Source organism: Diceros bicornis, chromosome X (assembly GCF_020826845.1).
Source record: "Diceros bicornis minor isolate mBicDic1 chromosome X, mDicBic1.mat.cur, whole genome shotgun sequence".
Lineage (NCBI taxonomy): Eukaryota > Metazoa > Chordata > Mammalia > Perissodactyla > Rhinocerotidae > Diceros > Diceros bicornis.
The window spans coordinates 19866830-19882612 of NC_080781.1; positions in this window are offsets into that span (position 1 = coordinate 19866830).

Sequence of the window (15783 nt, forward strand, 5' to 3'; positions counted from 1 at the left end):
CTACTATGAACATTTGAGGATAAATTTTTGTGTGAACATATGTTTTCAGTTCTCTTGGGTATATACCAAGCACTGGAATTGTTGGGTCATATGGGAACTCTATGTCTCAATTTTCGAGAACCTGCCACAATGTTTCCCATCACGACTGCACATTGCAGGCCAATAATATAAGAGGATTCCAATTTTTGCAAATCCTTGCTAACACTTGTTATTGTCTGTGTTTTTTATGGTAGCCATCCTAGTGGATGTAGTAGAGTGGTATCTCATTGCGGTTTTGACTTGCGGGTCCCTAATGAGCAATGATATTGAGCATCTTTTCATGTGCATTTTGGCCATTTGTATAATCTCTTGGGTGAAATGTCTAGTCATATGCTTGCCTGTTTTTTAATTGGATTGTCTTCCGATTGCAGAGTTTTAAGAGTTCTTTTTATATTCTGAATACTAATTTTTTTTCAAATATATGATGTCCAAGTATTTTTTCCCATTTTGTACGTTGTCTTTTCACTTTTTTGATACTGTCCTTTTACACAAAAAGTTTTTAGTTTTGGTGATTTCCAGTTAAATGATTTTTGGTAATTTTGTGGTTGCTTGTGCTGCTGGTGTCATGCTTAAGAAACTGTTGATAACACAAAGTTGCAAAGATTTACAACTACTTTTCCTTCTAAGAGATTCATGGTTTGTTAAATAGAAGAAGTTGATTATGAAAAGGGAGGAAAGCGAAACTTTTTGAGGCCCGGGGTTCTTCGTAGGTAGATATACTTTAGGAGAACATACATATGGAAGATGAAAATTGGGAAATTGGTTTCATTAGGACTCTTCATGCCCAGGTACCCTTATGAAAGTCTCCATGCAGGATTGAGGCTCTGACCTGAGTCAGAAAGCCACTGCATTTTTATAGATATTTCTCTGCATAATGAGTTAGTAAAGAAGAGAGGTGAGGAAAAGTAAAGATAAAAGGGAACATGGCAGAGAAGAGGAGAAAGAGTGAGTGGGACAGAATACTAGGAAGCCATGAGGGAGTAAAGTGAGCAGGTGAGTCAGTGTCCCTTTATCCAAACCTTGTAGGAGTTGTCAGGGTGCATGGAGACCCCCAACATATGCTACTCTAAACTGGTGCCTGCATGAGTTTTGTCATCCTACCAGTGACTTGTGTATATGTTTATATAGGACGGATATAGTATCTCATTTTGCCTTTCTTCTCTTAATCTCCCAACCCCCTACCCATCACTCCAAATGTGGTCCCCAGGGAGAGAGGTGATTGTGGGAGAAGAGCACACTCTCATGGTTGGCAAAGTTGTAATGAGGCTTTGGAACTCTGTGATACAGAGGAAATTCTGAGCTGACACTCTCATGGGCACATTTTGAGCTTCCTAAAGGGACTCAGACTACAGGATCCTGTCATATCCAGTGCCTTTCCTCTGACTGGCCAATAAACTCCCCCTCAGACCCTGGTCTCTTGTGACCCACGCTTTCGTTGGGGTCATCTGCCTCTTTGGGGTGCACCATCTTGGTGCTTTACTTTTTAAACAACCTCAGTACACTCACTTTCCTGGGGTTCTCTTGTTGACTATGGTAAATACAGACTTTTCTTTCGCATGTGGTGCAAGTGCAGTACAGTTTCGTGCAGTTCTTGTTATTGCATCTTCTGGCTGAACATTTTCAGCCCTGGGTACTTGGCTTCATTTGCATGATCCAGACATTAGTTCCTGTGTCCTCCTAACTGCAGAAGACACAAATTAAACTTTCTTAAGCTCTTTTTCACTTGATTAAGGTCATAAGGAAGTAATATTTGTCCTTTCTTCATGAAGGTGGAGAAAATGCCCACCACTGTCCCTTTCTCAGTGTCCACATGTTGACCTTGGAAAGCAGTCCTTTCTTCTATTAGACAGCTCCATCTCTAGCTTCTCTTCCTATGTGATACCCATACTAGCGTCTGTCTCCTTTTACCTGAAAGGTCCATGGGTCCAGCTTCTGTCTGGGAATTAGACTTCCCCTAAACACCCAGGCTTTTGTGGCCCTCTCTTCTGCTGAGGTTTTCTTTCTCCTTAGACACTCATCTTGGGTGCTTTCCTTTTAAGACAAACTTAGTCCACTCACTTTGGCAGGGTCCACATATTGATCATGGAAAACACAGTTCTTCATTATGCAGGTAGTAGAAATACACTTTGTTCTGTGCCAGCCTTCGTATTACACCTCCTGATCTGAGCGATTCCTGCCCCACGTTCTTGACTTCATTTGTAGGATGCACACAGTAGGCCCACTGTCCCTTTAACTCCAGGGGACATAAGTCAAGCTTTCTGAAGCTGTCATTTGCTTGAGGCCTCAAGTGGGGGGGAGTAGTCTTTGTCCCTCCTTCATGATGATGGAGAAAATGCCCACCAGTCTCCCTTTCTCAAGGTCCATATGTTGACCTTGGAAAACACATTCCTTTCTTCTGCAGCTAGTGGAAGTGCAGTTCTCTCCCAAGCCAGCCCCCTTTTGTCCCTACTGGCAGGAGCAGCATCAGCTCCAGATTTTCTTTCTACATGAGTCAGACACGAGGCCCTGTATTGCTCTAACTCCTGGGAACATGAGTGAAGCTTTCTGAAATGTTGCGTTTGGGTCAGCCATTCCAATCCTCATCGTCATGAGGCAGTTTTCTCATCTCCTCGTGGTCTGCTGAGATTTGGGAATTTCTGGTCTTCTAACCTTTGAGGATAGATCTGTAGAATAGAAAACCACTTAACTACAGTCTAGAATTGGCTTCTCCACAAGGGCGGGTCCTACAACTTGCATTGATGTCATTTGTCCCCTTTTGTTACCCTGTTGTCAGTTTGGTATGTGGGACAAGGATCATGGGGAGATGACACTTTTGCCTCATTCATTTTTTTTTGTCTTTGTAAGTATTAAAATGTAAAAGTAGCTTTTTGTATTTTTATTGGAATAATAATTTGAGCCTTGACCTTGTTTGTCTCTGTGCATGAGATGCCAGACTTGGCACCGATGTATGGCTGAGAGAAGTTATGATGCCCTTTCATTAGACGAGAGGCCACACTAGACAGATTATTGCCTAAGACAGAGTCTACAGCATCTGGCAGCACGTACTCACGAGGCCAATAGGTGGCAGAACTCAGATCTGAACCTAGAAACGGAGGACTCTACAACCTGTGCTCAATCTCCATCGGTGGTGGCTGTTAACCAGAGACACCCATTGCGAAGCCGCAGACACTTGGGGCGCCCCCTGAGGACTTGTTAAATCATTTTCCTCCCTGGGGGAGGCTGTGGTCCACACGCTTGAATAGTTTTAAGCTCCCTAGGTGTTTCTGAGGTGCATCCTGGGTTCAGAACCACCCCTCTCTGCCTGATGGTTTTGTATTATTTATATGGGCAGCCGACTCCAGCCGGATTGTGAGTGCTTTGAGGGCAGGACGCCCACCTCCAGCTTCCTTGTGACTATCATTATGACAGCACAATGTCTGCCTGCAGAAGGCAAGCACTCTGGAAGGATTAGTGGATAAAGGATTCTGAGCAACTGCCACTCAGAGTGACAATTGTCAGGAGGTTGCAAGGGGACGAAGGGATGCATGAATGTACCTGGGAGATGGCCAACCTGGACATTCTCTCCAATGGGCAGGAGGCTCACTGGGACCCACTTGGGGTCAGTCCCTGCTGCTGACAGGGGCACCTAAGCACAGCCTAGAGGAAAGAGGTGTTAGGAAATAAGGCTCAGTGCAAGCTGTCTCTCTTGGCTCCCATGGGAGCCCTTATCTGGGGGTGATCTGATGACCCCTGCACAACTAAATCCCCACCATATCCAAAGTATATTTAAAAATCTCATGATTTACACCAACAACTAACCCCCTCTGTTGGCTGTGCATTCCATGGTAGCAACGTGAGCTTCCTGCTGCCACCTTTTCACAAAGATGTATGCAGGGTATGCACTTGGGACTTAAGACCTAGGGTGAAAGAGTTTATCACCAATGTTTCTGCCTAAAGTCTTGTTGGCCTCTTTGCTGGGAGGGGCGCCAGAGCATTGGATCCCCCTAGAAGAAGGCACTGGAATGACTGAGAGTGAAGGGCCCCTTACACCTCAACAGGTGTAAGTTGTGGACTGCTCAAATAAAATACTCTTCCAGGCCTGAGACTGGCATTTTCTTGGCATGTGAACAGAGACTACTTTATTGAGAAAACAAGTTTTATCTGCACTTTCTTTTATAGATTCGGACCCATTTGTGTTTTACCCTCTCCAAAGAAAGCAGTATTTCAGCCATAATTTTCACTTTTTCAAAATTATTTTTCTAACTTTAGAAAAGCAAGCATTTTATAAATAATCTAATCACTGTGAAGGTACAAAATGTAACTTTTTGCTACCGTCTACTGGAACTAAGCTTTATACAGAAAAACTTTTCACTTTGTCATTCTACTATTTCATTACTTTCACTTGTCACCAAGGAATATCCCTAACAAAAACAGCAAAAGATGTCCCTGGTGCCATCCTGATCAGAACCCTATCCCCTTTGGCATTCTACAATGGACACCACCTCCAAACGGCTTTGAACTGAACTTACAATATCCCAAGCAGCATAAACTTTACATATCCATTAAAATAACTGGGATGTTTAAAGTTATTAGTTGAGGACAGCAGAAAGAACAAAAGGAACCACAATAAGGCCAGTATTGTAATGCAATAACCCTCCAGACTTGTCTGTCCTGAGGACATGATGTCAGCTAATGTAGAAGGGGCAGCTCCAATAACTCTCTAATCCACTCCAAATTTGGTTGGAATACTAAGCTTCTATATGAGGAACAGTAAAGCTACCTGTGCAAGAAAAGGCTAGTTATCCATCAACATTCATACTTTCCTTCTCTTACAGAATTGGAAGTTTTACCTGAGCAAATGGCCAGGTCCCCTGCTAAGACCTTAGCTCCTTCCCCATACCCCTCCTCATAGGGGCTACACGTGCTGGTGAGCAATCCCTGACCGTGTGATGGAAGGGAACCCTCCAAGATGGCAGAAGAACAAGATACAGCCTGTCAACCAGCCCAGAATTTTACATAAGAGAGAAATGAATAAGTGGAGCTGTTAGAGCAGGGAGTCAGAAGCAAAAAGGAGACGTCAAGAGAGGAAAACTGGATGGAGACATCATCTTCACACTGCTGAAATTTGGCAAAGAGGGACCAGAGATGAGAAAGTTTAAAAACAGATTCTTGGATAACATTAAATCTTTGGGGCTGGCCCCATGGCCTAGTGGTTACGTTCAGCACACTCTGCTTCAGTGGTCCGGGTTTGGTTCCCAGGCACAGACCTACACCACTCATCAGCGGCGATGCTATGCTGGTGACCCACATCCAAAGTAGAGGAAGATTGGCACTGATGTTAGCTCAGGGCGAATCTTCCTCAGGACAAAAAAAAATCTTAGAGGGCAGGAGGAAAAAGACAAGACAGAGAAGGAATAATCAGAGCAATAGGATGAAAACCAGGGGACCTGAAAAGTCATAGGATGAGGAACTATCAGTTGTATTGGAGAAGGCATGAGAATGGACCCATGGATGTCCAGCTGTGGGATGTTGGTATGACCACTCCCTGCAGCAATCCCTTTGCCTTTTTACAATCCTCCTGATGTCTTACCCACACATATGCCCAGATCATCCTTACATGACTCACTAATTCCTTCCTTATACCTTGTACCACCCTAGAACATCTCACACCCTCAGACATTTTGGCCACACCAGGAACACATCATTGTCACCTCATATTCAGGATCATATTCATGATCCATAATTGCCCACAGACAACAAGCATAGCCAGATAGAATAAGAAGCATCAGATTGGGGCCGGCCCGGTGGCGCAAGCGGTTAAGTGCGCGCTCTCCACTGCGGCGGCCCAGGGTTCGCCGGTTCAGATCCTGGGCGCGCACTGACACACCGCTTGTCAAGCCACGCTGTGGCGGCGTCCCATATAAAGTAGAGGAAGATGGGCATGGATGTTAGCCCAGGGCCAGTCTTCCTCAGCAAAAAAAAGAGGAGGATTGGCAGATGTTAGCTCAGGGCCGATCTTCCTCACAAAAAAAAAAAGAAGCATCAGATTAAAGTCTCCCACACCCCAGCTTCTTGTTGTAATGTGCAAATTCAGTGACCTTGGTTGCCCAAATGTAGGTATGTGAAAAATAAAGTAGAGTGAAAGCAATTATATGGTATGGATCTGTTACACCTAGCCAGAACCTCCTCCCCAACTCCAACCTCAATGAAACATTGGATTTAAATGGGAGGTACCCTTCTGGGGAAATGTAATATTTCGAGCTCAACACTGACTTTCTTAAGTGTTTACTCCACTGGGACCTAACCACCTTTTTCAGTTTCTCCTTTAAGAATCTGTGCCATCTTTCAGTGGAACCTTCTGTCTGGGGTGATATGGGGCATGAACAGTCCAGAGAATGTTCCAGGTAGCTGCCTACAACTGGGTAGTTTTGCTGTAAGGGAGACCGCATTACCTGATTCAATGTGGTTGGTGAATCCAAATATAAAACACAGTCCAATTAACAGTCCTTGCATAGAATTCCACCATTTTCTGTGCAAATAGGGTCGGCAGTGCCATACTCAGAAAAAAAGATCTACTGTAGTCCATGCCCAGCAGTACCTCTGAGAGGAGGTTAAGGTGTGTCAATTAATAAAAGGCACGAACTGCAAGAGAATCAAGAGGTTTGTTTGGGGTCTTGGGAATTGAAATTCAGGAGGCACAGATTCAAGCGGAATCAAATGTGCTCCAAAGTGGACAAAGGAGGCAGGGGTTTATGAAGGCAAAACCACAAACTTACATAAGCTGACTTTAACAGTTAATGATTAGTTCTGGCAAGGAGTGAGCTGACATGCCAGTAGGTGATTGATTCTTAAGTTCTTCCTAAGCAGTTTTCCTGTTTCTGGAAGAGGAATTGTTCCAGAATGTGATTTCTGTGATCAAGCAAGTTCAAAAGTTCAGTCTACACCTGGCTGTGGACATGCATAAGCCTCACTTCCTTAATGGCCTCCCAGCTCCATTTTAGAAGTCTTGACATATATTACCCCATTTTGGTATCCTCATCTACAGGTGGCAGGTCTGATACTTCTAGCTATGGAACCTGGAGATTACCCTCTCTACTTGACTGTACAGCTGACACTCTGGGCATGTTTGCCAGGCTTCCTTGGCCTCATGTGCTAGAATCACTAGGTATTATTTTTGGCAACCTGGGTGACATCAAGTCTTCAACATACTTTAACCAGTGCATAAAGCCACCATTTCCTATTAGAAATGGAGGAACCTCGACCTCTACCACAGGCCTCTTTATTCTTGAAAGAAGTAAGATCTAAGTAAGCTAGAATGGTGGTGCTGAAAGCTTTAGGTCAACAAATGTCTAAACATCACAGATCTCAGGTGGTTTCAGTCATACCTTCTGCTGCCTAACCAAAGGATGTTTTTCAACAGGTAGCATATACTATCAGATCTGGAAAATTCATATTGCCACTAATTGGGCCCATATACTCAGGAACAGGTCAAACACTGAAGGAACCTTACCCCTCAGGCCTGGCCAGCCATGTACACAAGTGATCTACTAACAAACCTCAGGGTTTCTTATCTCTCGTAACCTGCTCCTTGATGTGTTACTACGTCTGAGAACGAGTTATCTCATCCACTAACCAGTCATGCACAATCCAGTTGGCTACTGGATCCCAGGTATTTTATGCAACCTAACATGGAACGCTCAATCCCTTACTAGGAGGACCCTGTTGCCCCTGACACACACTACCTAAGTGAGTGCTACTACTGTACTACCATTGTTGAGGAATCAATTTAGCCACTAACCTGAGCACAGGGGTCCCTTGTCTAAGAAAAGGGCATAGTACTTACTGACCCCCTCAGTGGGTGACCTATTTGTCAAGTAAATGCACACAGATGAGGCAAAGCCAAGGACAAGGCTAAAATTTATTGTTCCTGTAAAGATACAAAAACCTGCTACTTTTACCTTGAGACACTTTAATACATACAAAGACAACTTTAAAAAGAATAAGTCATAAGTCAAATGTGTTACATCCCTGTGAAGCTTGTGCCACACACCAAAAAGGACGTCAGGGAAACAAAAGAAGTTGGATGTCATCAATGCAAGTTGTAGGATATTTCTTTGTGGAGGAGCCAATCCTCGACTACAGCTGAATGTTTTCTATACTGCAGATCTATAGTGGGGGGTGATTAGGGAATACAATTCCATGTCTCAACAGACTCCAAAACGATGAGAACTTGCCTCATGACATCCGTTCATGAGGCATAGGGAAGAGAGTAGGAGATGGCCTTGGAGCAATTCGTTACAAGTTTTCTATCTTCTCGTGTTTCAGCAGAATAGCAAGGCAGTGTGCCAAAAATCAAAGGAGTTCTGTTTCAAGCTTTACACTGAATGGACTATATGGATTCCTGGAAGGTCACCAGGTAGCCAGGGCAGAATCATTGCCCAACATATGGATACCTCCCAGAGGTTTCCCTTCCTTGGAAAACCATAAGTCATGAGATCACCCCATTCTGGGAATAATCCGGTGCCATCGATCACCCACCACATGTTACTTCGTGGACCTCACACTTGGATGACTGGAGACCTTCAATGGATTAGGGAATGAGATTTTGGAAGGCAGACCTAAGTGCAACAGATTCAGAAAGCTATACTCATGTGCCCTGGAGTCAGAAGGACTCGGAGACTAATATCTGACTCACATAGGAAGAGAAAGTAAAGCTGGAGATGCCCCTGCCAGAGTTTCAAAGGTGCTTGCTTGGGAGCAAACCATACTTCCAACACGTACGCAAAAAAAAACCTTTATGGGGGGAGATGAAGTCAAGATGGTGGCATAGGCAGACTCTGAACTCACCTCCTCCCACGGACACAGCCAATTTACAACTACTCGTGGAAAAATTACCCCTGAGACAGAACTGAAAACTGGATAAGAAGAACTCTTGCAACAAAGCACAATCCTAATTGAGGTAGAAGAGCAGAAACTCCCTTCTGGAGAGAAAAAACGCCGCCTTCACAAGCTGCAGCGCTTCACAGCCACCTGGAAGCAGCCCAAAGGTATCCAGCCCTCCCTGGAGGAGCAGGGCCCTGAGCCGGGTGTGCCCCCGCTGTGGGCATTTTCTGGACCCAGCACAATCGAGACGAGTGCCATAATATCTGACTTTGCCTGCTAGTAAAACATTGGGGAGTACCCCCAGAAAAGCTGGTTGACAAAGAAATTAAAACCGGCTCTTAAAGGACCCACACGCAAACTCACCCGTTTCAGAAAGCAACCTAAAATCACCAGAAAGAAAGGTGCACAGTGCTTCCGTGAAAAGAGACTCACCTAATAGGCCCTGAGTGCATCTCGGTGAGAGGTGAGACCTCTCCAGGGACTGGGACATTGGCAGCAGCCATTGTTGTGGCCTGGTGTGGGCATGCTGACACAGACGCCATTGGAGTTCTCCCTGGGGTCTGCTAGCCCAGGGTCTGCCCCACCCGCTACAGCACCAATTTAATCCAGCTCAGCCAGGGCAGGCAGCCACCCCTAGAGACTGGCCCCACCCAACAACAAGCCCTCAGGCAACGTGTGGGCCTGCATAGATTGGTGACTGGATTCTCTGCAGCCTGGCAAATGAGCCGACTTCAGTAGGGCAGGGCGTGCACAAGGAGCGGGTGGATAGTGTGGGGCGGTGGTGGAGCGTGTGGGGCTCCTGCAGTGGAGAGACTGGGTCCACTTTGGGAGGTCGGGGCACGCACACAGGGCAGGACTGTGTTGACTGTGTGTGTGGACCTGTGGGCGGCAGGGCTTGTCAGCTGCAGAAGACTTGTGCTTCTCAAAGCCCCACGTAGGGGGTTTGCCCCACCTTCCAAAGTCTGAAACAATTGGGTGCTCCCATGCCTGAGGCCAGCCCCACCCAGCTGCAATCCTCAGAGAGCTGACAAGAGACCTAAAGGCTGGAGGCTTATGGAAATTGTAAGCCCCTGAGCCTAACACCTGCCATGCTGGGGGCCTACTCACTTAAAAGAAATACTGCAACACAGATGTGGTATTAGAACTTGCAGCCAACTGTGCTGGGGCTCCCCACAACTGATAAAGAGACTAAAAGGCCCACAACAACTACAAGCAGCTGAGCATTACAACAGCTGGCCAGGAGCATAACTCGGCCTCCCTGGGCGCCTACAGGGAGAGCAAACAGGCCAAAACAGAAGGACACACGTAGCCCACATAGGGGTCACCCCTGGAAAACTGAGAACTGAGGGAAGCAGATGGCAGGCCTCCTAAGGCATCACTTACATAAGGTCACCTATCCAAGAGCAGGAGACATAGCTGACCTACCTAATACATAGACACAAGCACAGGGAAAGAGGCAAAATGAGGAGGCAAAGGAATACATTCCAAGTAAGGGAACAGGAGAAAACGCCAGAAAAGAAACTAAGTGAAACAGAAATGAGCAACCTACCCAACAGAGAGTTCAAACAAAGAGTGTTAAGGATGCTCTCTGATCTGGGGAGAAGAATAGATGAACTCAGTGAGAATGTCAACAAAGAAATGGAAGATATAAAAAAGACGCACTCAGAAATGAAGAATACAATACTGGAAATGAGAAATTCACTAGAGGGACTCAAAAGCAGAGTACAGGATACAGAAGAACGGATCTGAGAGATGGACGAAAGACTAGAGGAAATTACCCAAGCTGAACAGGTAAAAGAGAAAAGAATTAAAAAGAATGAGGACAGTCTAAGGGACCTCTGGGACAACATCAAGCGCACTACCATCCGTGATATAGGTGTCCCAGAAGGAGAAGAGCGAGACAAAGGGGCAGAGAATATATTTCAAGAAATAATAGATGAAAACTTCCCTAACCTAAGGAAGGAAACAGACATCCAGGTACAGGAAGCACAGAGAGCCCCAAACAAGATAAACCCAGAGAGGCCCACACCAAGACACATCATAATCAAAATGTCCAGAATTAAAGATAAAAGAGAGAATCCTAAAAGCCACAAGAGAAAGTCAACTTACATACAAAGGAAACCCCATAAGACTATAGCTGACTTCTCAGTAGAAACCTTACAGGCTGGAAGAGAGTGGCATGATATATTTAAAGTGCTAAAAGGAAAAAACTTACAGCCAAGAATACTCTACCCAGCAAGGTTATCATTCAAAATGGAAGGAGAGATCAAAAATTTCCCAGAGAAGCAAAAATTAAAGGAGTTTGTCACCAAGAAACCAGTGCTACAAGAAATGTGAAAGGGACTGATTAAAGGGGAAAAGAGAAGACCACAAACAGGAAAAATTATCTATTTCCATGATAAGAGGGTAATGGATTCAAAAGCACAAAAAAGAGGTTAGATATGATATCAAAACATAAAAGGAGGGAGGAGGGGAGTTAAAGAGTAGAGCTTTCAGACAGAAGTCAAACTAAAGAGACCATCAATTCTGTATAGAAGGAGAAAGGAACAGAGAAGGACTACTAAAACACTGAGAAAAAAAAAAGTTAAAAAATGGCAGTAAGTACATACTTATCAATAGCTACTTTAAACATCAATGGACTAAATGCTCCAATTAAAAGGCATAGGGTGGAGGACTGGATAAAGCAACAAGACCCATATATATGCTGCATACAAGAGACACACTTCAGACCTAAAGACACTCACAAACTGAAAGTGAAGGGATGGAAAAAGATACTCCATGCAAATGGCAATGAAAAGAAAGCTGGGGTAGCAGTAGTCATATCAGACAAAATAGACTTTAAAACAAAATCTGTAAAAAGAGACAAAGAAGGGCATTACATAATGATCAAGGGAACAATCCAACAAGAGGATATAACACTTGTAAATATCTACACACCCAATGTAGGTGCACCAAAATATATAAAGCAATTATTAACAGACATAAAAAGAGAAATAGATAGTAACACAATAATAGTAGGGGACTTTAACACTCCACTTACACCAACGGATAGACCATCCAAACAGAAGATCAATAAGGAAACATTGGCCTTAATGACACACTAGAACAGATGGACCTAGTAGATATATACAGAGCATTCCATCCAAAAACCGAAGAATACACGTTCTTTTCAAATGCACATGGAACATTCTCCAGGATTGATCACATATTAGGCCACAAAACAAGTCTCCATAAATTTAAGAAGATTGAAATAATACCAAGCATCTTTTCTGACCACAACAGTATGAAACTAGAAATCAACTATAGGAAGAAAATCAGAAAAGCCACAAATACATGGAGATTAAACAAACTGCTACTGAACAACGACTGGGTCAATGAAGAAATCAAAGAAGAAATCAAAAAATACCTGGAAACAAATGAAAATGAAAATACGACATGCCAGAATTTATGGGATACAGCAAAAGCGGTTCTAAGAGGGAAGTTTATAGTGATACAGGCCTATCTCGACAAACAAGAAAAATCTCACATAAACAATCTAACAATGCACCTAAAGGAACTGGAAAAAGAAGAACAAACAAAGCCCAAAATCAGTAGAAGAAGGGAAATAATAAAAATCAGAGCATAAATAAATGAAATAGAGACTATAAAACAATAGAAAAAGTTAATAAAACCAAGAGCTGGTTCTTTGAAAAGATAAATAAAATTGACAAACCTTTAGCTAGACTCACCAAGAAAAAAAGAGAGAAGGCACTAATAAGTAAAATCAGAAATGAAAGAGGAGAAATTACAAAAGACACCTCAGAAATACAAAAGATTATAAGAGAATAATATGAAAAGCTATATGCCAACCAATTCGACAATCTGGAAGAAATGGATAAATTCTTAGAATCATACAACCTTCCAAAACTAGATCAAGAAGAAGTAGAGAATTTGAATAGACCAATCACCAGTAAGGAGATCGAAACAGTAATCAAAAATCTCCCCAAAAATAAAAGCCCAGGACTAGACGGCTTCCCTGGTGAATTCTACCAAACATTCAAAGAAGACTTAATACCTATCCTTCTCAAACTCTTCCAAAAAATGGAGGAGGGGCCGAAGCTCCCTAACTCATTCTAAGAAGCCACCATTACCCTGATACCAAAACCAGACAAGGACAACACAAAAAAAAAAGAAAATTACAGGCCAATATCACTGATGAACATCGATGCAAAAATCCTCAACAAAATACTAGCAAATTGCATACAACAATACGCTAAAAAGATTATACACCATGATCAAGTGGGATTTATTCCAGGTATGCAGGGATGGTTCAACATTCGCAAATCAATCAACGTAATACACCACATGAATAAAATGAAGAATAAAAATCACATGATCATCTCAATAGATGCAGAGAAAACATTTGACAAGATACAGCATCCATTTATGATAAAAACTCTGAATAAAATGGGGATAGAAGGAAAGTACCTCAACATAATAAAGGCCATATATGACAAACCCACAGCTAATATCATCCTCAATGGTGAAAAACTGAAAGCTATCCCTCTAAGAACAGGAACCAGACAAGGATGCCCACTGTCACCACTCCTGTTTAACATAGTATTGGAAGTCCTAGCCAGAGCAATCAGGCAAGAGAAAGATATAAAAGGGATCCAAATTGGAAAGGAAGAAGTGAAACTGTCACCATTTGCAGATGACATGATTTTATATATAGAAAACCCTAAACAATCCACCAGAAAACTTTTAGAAGTAATAAACGAATATGGTATAGTTGCAGGATACAAAATCAACATACAAACATCAGTTGCATTTCTATACACTAACAACGAAGTAGCAGAAAGAGAAATTAAGAATACAATCCCATTTACAATTGCAACAAAAACAATCAAATACCTAGGAATAAACTTCACCAAAGAGGTGAAAGAGCTGTACACGGAAAACTATAAAACATTGCTGAAAGAAATTGAAGAAGACACAAAGAAATGGAAAGATATTCCATGCTCTTGGATTGGAAGAATTAACATAGTTAAGATGTCCATACTTCCTAAAGCAATCTATAGATTCAATGCAATCCCTGTCAAAGTTCCAACAACATTTTTCACAGAAATAGAACAAAGAATCCTAAAATTTATATGGAACAACTAAAGACCCCGAATAGCTAAAGGAATCCTGAGAAAAAAGAACAAAGCTGGAGGCATCACACTCCCTGATTTCAAAATATACTACAAAGCTATAGTAACCAAAACAGCATGGTACTTGCACAAAAACAGACACACAGATCAATGGAATAGAATCAAAAGCCCAGAAATAAACCCACACATCTATGGACAGCTAATCTTTGACAAAGGAGCCAAGAACATACAATGGAGAAAAGAAAGTCTCTTCAACAAATGGTGTTGGCAAAACTGGATAGCCACATGCAAAAAAATGAAAGTAGACCCTTACCTTACACCATACACAAAAATTAACTCCAAATGGATTAAAGATTTGAATGTAAGACCTGAAACTATGAAACTTCTAGAAGAAAACATAGGCAGTACGCTCTTCGACATCGGTCTTAGCAACATATTTTCAAGCACCATGTCTGACTGGGCAAGAGAAACAATAGAAAAAATAAACAAATGGGACTCCATCAAACTAAAAAGCTTCTGCGCAGCAAAGGAAACCATCAACAAAACGAAAAGACGTTGTGTTGGGAGAAGATATTTGCAAACCATACATCTGATAAGGGCTTAATCTCCAAAATATATAAAGAACTCATGCATCTCAACAACAAAAAAATTAACAACCCAATTAAAAAATGGGCAAAAGACCTGAACAGACATTTCTCCAAAGAAGATATACAGATGGCCAACAGACACATGAAAAGATGTTCAAAATCATTAACTATCAGGGAAATGCAAATCAAAACTACAATGAGATATCACCTCACGCCCGTCAGAATGGCTATAATTAACAAGACAGCAAACAACATATGTTGGAGAGGATGTGGAGAGAAGGGAACTCTCATACACTGCTGGTGGGGGTGCAAACTGGTGCAGCCACTATGGAAAACAGTATGGAGATTCCTCAAAAAATCAAGGATAGAACTGCCATATGATCCAGCTATTCCACTGCTGGGTATTTATCCAAAGAACTTGAAAACACCAATGCGTAAAGATACACACACCCCTGTGTTCATTGCAGCGTTATTCACAATAGCCAAGACTTGGAAGCAACCTAAGTGCCCATCAAGGGACGAATGGATAAAGAAGATGTGGTATATATACACAATGGAATACTACTCAGCCATAAGACACGATGAAATCCAGGCATTTGTGACAACATGGATGGACATTGAGGGTATTATGCTAAGTGAAATAAGTCAGAGGGAGAAGGTCAAATACCGTATGATTTCCTTCATTAAGTAGTAGATAATAACAACAATAAACAAACACATAGAGACAGAGATTGGATTGGTGGTTACCTGAGGGGAAGGGGGGAGGGAGGAGGGCGAAAGGGATAATTCGGCACGTGTGTGTGGTGATGGGTTGTAAATAGTATTTGGGTGGTGAACATGATGTAGTCTACGCAGAAATAGAAGTATAATGATGTTCACCTGAAATTTATACAATGTTATAAACCAATGTTACTGCAATAAACAAAAATTTTTTTAAAAAAAAAGGTTTATGTTCTCCATGTTTGACATGTGTACCCATAGAAAGGGAGTGTGGTGGGCATTTTCTCCACCCTCAGAGGGACAAAGATTACTTGACTCTTGCTTCAAGAAAATGACAAAGAGCTTCAGAAAGTTTGCCCTTCTCTGCAGGAGAAGCGAAAATCATGAACTGTTGTCTGACTGAGACTCTGGGACTAGAATTGCCCCTGAAAAGGACAATGAAT